The sequence below is a fragment of the Aptenodytes patagonicus genome, chromosome 2, assembly GCF_965638725.1.
Source record: "Aptenodytes patagonicus chromosome 2, bAptPat1.pri.cur, whole genome shotgun sequence".
Classification (NCBI taxonomy): domain Eukaryota; kingdom Metazoa; phylum Chordata; class Aves; order Sphenisciformes; family Spheniscidae; genus Aptenodytes; species Aptenodytes patagonicus.
Genome location: NC_134950.1, coordinates 157,563,341 through 157,571,681, shown reverse-complemented (window position 1 = coordinate 157,571,681; position 8,341 = coordinate 157,563,341). Strand labels below are relative to the sequence as shown.

The window sequence follows — 8,341 nt, the reverse complement described above, 5'->3', positions numbered from 1 at the left end:
CAGCTAGAGATTTAATACAAAACTTGTTTCACTCACACCAATTTTGCCATTGCAAGATTCTCTCATGTCATGAACTATAACAACTTCTCCTTTCATGGGGTAAGAAATTATGTACATATGTAAATTATTGATTTATTTATACTGTTTTCTAATTCTAAGAAAATTCATATTATTCTGTCAGGATTCTATCCTTTTTTTTTTCCTTTTCTCTGCTTACTGTAGGAGCCATCCAGTAAGAAGGACTGTCGATACTACTATATATCTGAAAAGATAAACACTTGACAACTTGGCAACACTTAAGCATTCTTCATCCTTATTCTTTTATGCATTGTAAGGATCTGCTCAGAACACCCACATACATGCACAAACATTGTGTCACTCACACATAATACACTCCTTTTTCCAACCACAATTTTTCCTTTCCCAACAGTTCCAACTATAATTCACTGGCAGAGCAAAATCTTGGAATAAGCATCTCATTTATCACTGGACAAAGACAGGCCTTTACTTCTCCTCAACTCTAAAGGCCAAGGTGGAACTGGCTGCATCTCATTTGTCATAAACTTTCAGTAGATGAGCTAGTTTATATCTGGGTGGACTGAGACAGACTGGAGTTTACTGCAGTGTTTTTTCATATTTTAGCCAGGATGGGGGCAGAATTCACAGTTCTGAAGCTTCACTGCTGAGCAAGTTTGACTTTACCCTGCCTGCAAGAACGAGTACTGTGGTTCAGAAGAGCTCCCTGGGGTGCTCAGGCCAAGTAATTACAGCAACTTGCATAACACCTCTCATCAAGAAACTGCATTTTTTCAGCAAGAAGAGGAGTCTTGTTCCATTCACAGTAGAGACTTAAAAAAAGAAAAATGTCAGACTCCAGTACTAAACTGCCTGTAATCCATTTTACCTTACCAGCAACAAGTAACGGCAGCAAAACAGAAAAAAAATAACAGAAAAAAGTCTTATGTGCAGCTTACTGGAGGATCAGAGAAGACACTATTCTTTTTGTTTCAGTACAGTAGAAGTGGGTTTTCAGGAAGAGTTTACATAAGGATTGGTTAATCACCCCTGAACAGCAGAGCTCTCTTACAAGCTATCTCACAGTTCCTCACTGCCAAATTCACAGGCTACCACCCAAGGAGGGATTGTGCCTGAGGCTTGCTCTTCTGTTCCACAATTGCTTGGTACATGTAGATGCCTGCATATGTTACAAAAGCCGTTAAGTTTGTGCAAGTTGCTCCCCTCCCTCTGCCCCATCTCAGTCCTGCTCCCTCAGATGGGGACACATCCATGACACTCTCCAAATGACACTCACCAGGCCACACAAAGTCCATGAAGTCCAACAAGCACCATCGGTGGACTCCAAGGGACTAAGGCGCTCAGGATGCCAGGCTAGAGTCAAGAAGGAGGACACAATGATTTAAGCTCTTATTCATAAGGTGGGAGAATCCTTAGTAAAACAAAAGTTCTATCACATGCAAATTTGGACTGCTTTAACAGGGAATTAAAAAAAATAAAATAATTCTTCCCCCAGGATATTTCTTGGAAGGTAGAGACACGGGTTGTCCACTGGCAGAGGAGAGCCTTGTTCCCCCACCCCTTGGGCAAGTTCCCTAGCCACTGGATTACTGGCTGCAAGATGGACTGCATCACCTGCTGATTTTATGAATGGTGTGCAAGTCTGGCATGCCATTCCTCTGGCTTTGCTTTTAACGGAAATGTTGATATGTAAAATGAAAATGCTTTGTTTCAGAGAAAAAAAAAAAAATCTCATTTTGCCCAAGAAAACCCTACTTCTAACCAACTTCATTTCTTTTTCAAGAAGCAAAACCTAAGACATGTTCATCTAGATTTAGCTCAAGCCAAGTACATTTCCATTTTTTAAAGATCATTGGCATTTAAAAGGGTAAAATATACTGTATTGTGAATTAATCCCTATTCCATTCCTTGCTTTTTATGCTACGAGGCTTAATAAATTAACAACGTGGGAATTTTTACTTGGGTCCTTAGATTTCCAGACAATTTATTTTAACTGTGATGAGAAAGCTTAGTCTTATATATTTGTTCTCTATACCTAAGATACAACATATTTTTAAATTTCCGATTTTTAAAAGTTACACTTTCCTCCACAGAAACTAATTGGGTCTGTTCCCCTCACTTTTTAACCTTTTTTTTCCCCTCAAGCTCAGGGATGCCAAGGTTCTCCTTAGTATCTGATATTTTGATAGAATAAAAAAAATCCTTTTCTTTTCTTGGTGAAGTGTACATTTAAGGATGAATAGACCATTTTAAAATTTCAACAACAGCACTTAGCCAAGAATGCAGAGATTGATAGTTTCTCAAAAAATTAAGATTATTTTAGGACATATTTGGTTAACAAAATATCTCAGGTTTCCCACCCAGCCTCAACAGTTGGTTTTTGCTGTACTAACCACTGCTGCTAAATTATATAGTGCACACTACACTTATGATGGACATGGTTATAATGGACAATTGGTTATAGCGGACAAAAACAGATCTCCCAAACCAAACATATTAAGTTCAAGACATTCCTCTCTGGTTATAACAGACAAACTTTGGCCACAATGCCAATTTCTGGGCTTTTTTCTGAACCCTATAAGTGGACTGAATAGAAACGGGAGCTGGTGAGGAAAGTTACAGGAATACTATGTTTTTAAAATAGATTGTGCCTTAAACCAAAGACTGATCAAGATGGTAAAAGAGGTTATGCCAGACTGGCACTTTCTGCCAGCCTGATTGACCACTGCATACCAGATGAACCCAGAATTTTCTATAATCTGTTCGCTCCTGCTCTAAGAGCCAGCTTCAGTGGATGCAGTACTGTGGAGATGTAGAAGGACTCTGAGTCACCGCTCCTTCGCAGGGCTCTTCCTCAGATGACACAGCCTGTCCTGCCCATGCACAAGGCCAGAAACTCCAGGGTATTCCAATAGACATAATTTTCAAGGTAGCCTTTTACATCCTGTTTATATCAATATTTGCAAGGGCACAAGGGCGATTGGTGGGTGAGTTAAAATGTACCCATTTCAAAAAGAAAGATGAGCCTGCGAGCTGTCAAGAAATGTGAAATATTTATGATCCACAGCTCATGAAAGGATTGCATGTTAGGCTCAGTCAAAACTCTTGTGAGATTTTCACGACACTCACCTAAGCCCAAAAGCTATTACAGATAACAAACATTTAAGTGACCATTCAGGTCACTTTAAATTTAAACCTTTTGTTCTGAAGAAGAGTGACATAAGCAAGGCATGCTTGTCTCAAGTGTGGGCAAAGCCTAATCTCCTGAGTTCCTCATTGGGGATCTTAGCAATAAAATGCATGACGCTTTTTGAAAGGCTTCAACATGTTTTTTCCTTAGTAGCCACATACTTGCTTTTAGGGGCCTTGTGGCAGACCTTTCTTGGGCAGCATCTGTGTCACTAGCAGAGTTAGTTCTGCAGGATCCTTGTCTGCCTGGAGCTCATTAACTCCCACTCTGCTTTACCTCTTAAAACAGAGTAACAAAGTAGGACATAATTCACACTTGTACATCCACAAGCATCCACTCACACCTATGAAACAGCTCTGGTAGAAACAGAGAGAGTCTGTATTTGCATGACTAATGTCCTGCAAGAGGGCACCCTGTCAGCTGATGCTAATGGAGAAGAGCTGACCCAAGATGTAATTCTGCATTTCAACAAAAAGCTTCATTTTATTCTATATGTTCTTGTCATACAATAAGGGCATCACAACACTTTGTGATTGTCTAACAATTGTTTCATTTCAACAGCAAGATAGATGCCTCAAGTCCCTTCCATTTTGGAGGAAGATTGCTAACAAAATGTGATCAGTGAATGATCATTACGGCAAGTCCTGTGACTGGAAAGTGTATAGGGAATATATACTGGCAAACACACTTGCCATCTAGAATTATAATTAAAAGTGTTTGCAAGGTGCATTCAAATGTACTATATTTTCCAAAACTGTAGAAAATATCTCTATTTAATTAGTCAATTCATTCAGAGGGTTTGGGATTTTGATTTCTTCTTTTGTTCTGAGTTTCAATAATTTAGGGCTTATTTTCCAGTTATTAAGTAGATGCTACCTCTACTCAGACAGTGCTAATGCACAGAATTTGATAGACAACATGAAGTATCATGAAGAGATGTGGTTGTCATACAGTTTTCTGTGCATTTAAACTATCATCTTTGCACACAGCTTCAAGTAGCCACTGGATTTTTTAACACTGGCTAACTAACAATGCAAAAATAAAATATAGATTTGTGAAAATGTATCATTTCTCTACAGAGTGTCTTAAATAATTTGGAGTGCATGTTGATCTCTTCTGTTTGTCTATCTTCTTTTCATTTCCTTGGTTAAAGATATAATACTCAATGGGGAAAAAAAAGAAGGGAAGGGAAGGGAAGGGAAGGGAAGGGAAGGGAAGGGAAGGGAAGGGAAGGGAAGGGAAGGGAAGGGAAGGGAAGGGAAGGGAAGGGAAGGGAAGGGAAGGGAAGGGAAGGGAAGGGAAGGGAAGGGAAGGGAAGGGAAGGGAAGGGAAGGGAAGGGAAGGGAAGGGAAGGGAAGGGAAGGGAAGGGAAGGAGAAGAGAAGAGAAGAGAAGAGAAGAGAAGAGAAGAGAAGAGAAGAGAAGAGAAGAGAAGAGAAGAGAAGAGAAGAGAAGAGAAGAGAAGAGAAGAGAAGAGAAGAGAAGAGAAGAGAAGAGAAGAGAAGAGAAGAGAAGAGAAGAGAAGAGAAGAGAAGAGAAGAGAAGAGAAGAGAAGAGAAGAGAAGAGAAGAGAAGAGAAGAGAAGAGAAGAGAAGAGAAGAGAAGAGAAGAGAAGAGAAGAGAAGAGAAGAGAAGAGAAGAGAAGAGAAGAGAAGAGAAGAGAAGAGAAGAGAAGAGAAGAGAAGAGCATTAAGATTACATTTGGCATTTTGAATACAACAAAAGGTACCTATAGGGATGCTTTACTGTACAGTCAAGTAAACTCCAGCTGTCAGCCCTGTGATCACTTCTTCAATAGGCAAAAAGGACTCAGCTCTAACCTGGCTACATGCTGGTTCTCACCAGTATAACAACTGATATTTTCTTCTCTATGAATTGCATTTACAATTATTCCTTGGCTTTCAAGGAAAAAAAATGAAAGAAAAATGTGACTAAACTTCCTAAGTGAGTGCCTTTTTTGTTGTTGTTGTTAAATAAAAAAGCTGTATATCTGTTTTTATTAGAGCTGAAGTAAAATCTTTTGCCTGAGATGAAAAATTCTGCAGGATGACTTGCAAAATCTTGTGGTTTTATTGGCATTCTCCTATTATGTTCACATTAAAGAGCCCAAAATATGTTAAATATGACCCTTTGCCTGGAGAGAGAGCAACTACTGCATATATGGAGTCAGAGAGTATGCATTGCTGAAACTTTGATCACTTCTTTAAATGTGTCAGTAAGGGGAGAAATCCTGGCCTTGCTGAAGGGAATGGGAGTTTTGTCATTACTTCAGCTGGACCAAGGCTTCACTAGCTGTCTTCTGACAGGAATTTCTAGATTTATTGTGTAATATTGTTCGAGATCCACACTTCACAGGAAGAACAAGTATAACTGAACACTAGAATTGATTTAAAGCCTTGAACAACATTTTCCTGAAAAATTTTGTTTTTCAGAATGTTCTCTTGAATTTTCTGAAGGAGGAAAATGATGAAATAAAACAAACTTCATTTTGAAAATCTGTTTCAGTCTTACTTGAAATGTCTGATATTGTGTGGTTTTTCTTCTGCCTTCTCTCTTTTTCTTCATTAATTTCTGTCTTCATTTTCCTTTCTTCTGAAATCTAAAGAATAAAAAAAAAAGAAATTAAAATGGAGAAGTGGGCGGGGCAGGGAGGGAAGAAGGGAGGAATGACATTTGGGAAGAGAGATGACTTTTTTCCACATTCCATTTCTTGCATTCAAAGGCAAAGACAAGACAGAGACAAATTACACAGCTTCAAAACTACAAAATTCCATTTTTTTCCCCAGAATGGTTTGCTACACTCTTTTCAAAAGAAACCACCATATTTTGAAAGCTAATTGTATGTTGTTTCTTTCATGAAATTATCTTTTTCATTTCTAAGTCCATTCCATTAACCAATTTGTCAGAAACTCATCAAAAATGCCATTCTAGATTGCTCCATCATGTAGATAGTTAAAACAGAAGGCTATGACAATAGCAGTCTGTGCAAGGCTAAGCAGCGTATGGCCTTAAGCAAAAATGGGCCCTAAATAATTTCAAAAAAGTTGTTTACTGTGGCATTATACATTTGACAAACTATAATCCAGCAAACCAAAATATCAACAACTATTCAGTGAAAAATTTCTTTTCAGCAAAATGCTTATCCAGGTGGCTGAATGCTTTGTTTTCAGTTCTGACCTCAGTCAGCTAACTATTCTGCTCTTTTAGCCTTCTCCAACTTCATCAACCTTAAGACTTCATAAAATTGACTCAATTTGTTTTGCCATAATTTCTTTATCAATCAATAGTCTATGTGTTTATAGGAAAATACTTTTTTCAAGTGTCTGAAATCTCCATCTATAGGCTCTTGGGTAAATGGTTAACTATATAAATAACAAGCTCAAAGCACGAGGTGAGCTTTCTAAGCTATTTTTTGGCTTCAACAGTAACATTCCGATTGCCTCATAATACCGTTGAACCATTTTAATGTAAAAATGTACCAATGGAAAAATTAAATATGAGGAGCGGTGTTGCACAGAGGTTTTCTGTCCAAAATCATCTATGTAATGTAAAACAAAACCAGAAAACACCTGCAAAATTGCGTAGTAGGTATATGAAGGTACTTACTTCCATCCTCAGCAATAAGTTGCCAACAGAAATGTGTAAAAAGAAAACCATATACGTATGATGGGTTTTCTAAGAGAAAAATTGTTTCAATTTTATCTAATACAAATTTAATCCTGTCAGCTGTATACTTGCTCTGCGTACACACTCAAGCAATGAGCAAAGCAAGCTTCAAGTTCTCACACTTCATTATTCATGTCATACATTATCTGTATGACATAGAAAGAGATACTGTTTGATATAGTGGGCAGAAAGTTTACCACAGATCCTACCAGAGTCCTGGCACAAAGTATTTTGATAAGTTAACAAAGTTTCTGACAATGTCATCAATAAGAATGGCACAGGAAAACGTTTGAAAATTTTAATATCTGTACTTGAGGATATCCTGTGTTAATCAGAGGTAAAGGTTTACTTTTGAAAATCCTTTCATCTGGCATATCTGTTAAACACCTGTAAACATCTGCAAACACCTGCCTACCTCCAGGGGATTTCACAGCCCATGGCTCTTCACTCTTTCTCCTAAGCTTCATCTAACAGGGAACTGCAGCTATATTTGGCTTCCAAAAGCATTCACAGTTACTAGGTATATCTGTGTAACTTCTTCCAGAGTGGGTAAAAGAGCCCTAGCAGTTCCAGGTAAAATGGAGAAAGTTCCCATAACATGACGTGTTTGTAAGGTGATGATAAAAATCTCATCAGAATGGATTACAAAGCCCAGTACATGAATTCTGCTGTGTTTTAGACTGCCTGAGCCATTTCAAGCCTTGCTGCAAACATTTACTTCCCTACAATTCCTCACCATAGCATACACTCCTTTCTTTACCCTTATTGATAGGCAACTGCCTATGAAAAATTTGGATTCTTTCTTAAATTATTTACACCTAACTACCTCTTTAAAATGGCAAATCTTAAAAAAACACTGTCCCAGTTACTCGTTCACTCATTGTGCTGTTTGCAATATCAAGGGCAACACTGCAGCAGGTATTTTGTGGCCCGATCTGCCCCCCGTATAACAACCAGCGCAACTAAGAAAAGGCGACGGGTGACAGCAGTAGGCGACTCTCTTCTGAGAGGTACGGAGGCACCCATTTGCTGACCAGATGCACTCTCTAGGGAGGTGTGCTGCTTACCGGGGGCTCGCATCAGGGATGTCACCGAGAGGCTACCAAGCCTCGTACAGTCCACTGACTATTATCCGCTGCTGCTGTTTCACGTGGGCACCAGTGACACAGCCAGGAGCAGTCTGAGGACTATCAGGAAGGACTACAGAGCCCTGGGAGCGGCGGTAAGGGACTCAGGAGCGCAGGCAGTTTTTTCATCAATCCTGCCGGTCAAAGGGAAGGGGTTTGAAAGGGCCAGTCAAATCTGGTGAGTCAACAAATGGTTACGGGACTGGTGCCACAGCCGGGGATTCGGCTACTTAAACCATGGGACTCGCTTTGAGAAACCTGGTCTACTGGGGGCTGACGGGGTCCATCTGTCAGAGAAGGGGAAGAGCATCTTCAATCATAGG

The 8,341-nt window shown here is 39.3% G+C and overlaps 1 long non-coding RNA gene across 1 annotated transcript in view; it reads right to left on the bottom strand.

The window, feature by feature from the left end:
• Positions 1-1,318: 1,318 nt before the first annotated feature.
• The window catches only part of LOC143157182 (uncharacterized), a 322,941-nt gene continuing 315,918 nt past the window's right edge, over positions 1,319-8,341 (bottom strand). The window contains exons 6-7 of the long non-coding RNA XR_012994740.1: positions 5,737-5,824; positions 1,319-1,389 (exon numbers count right to left, since the gene is read on the bottom strand). This is a non-coding gene — a long non-coding RNA (uncharacterized LOC143157182). The remainder of the gene's footprint in view (positions 1,390-5,736; positions 5,825-8,341) is intronic.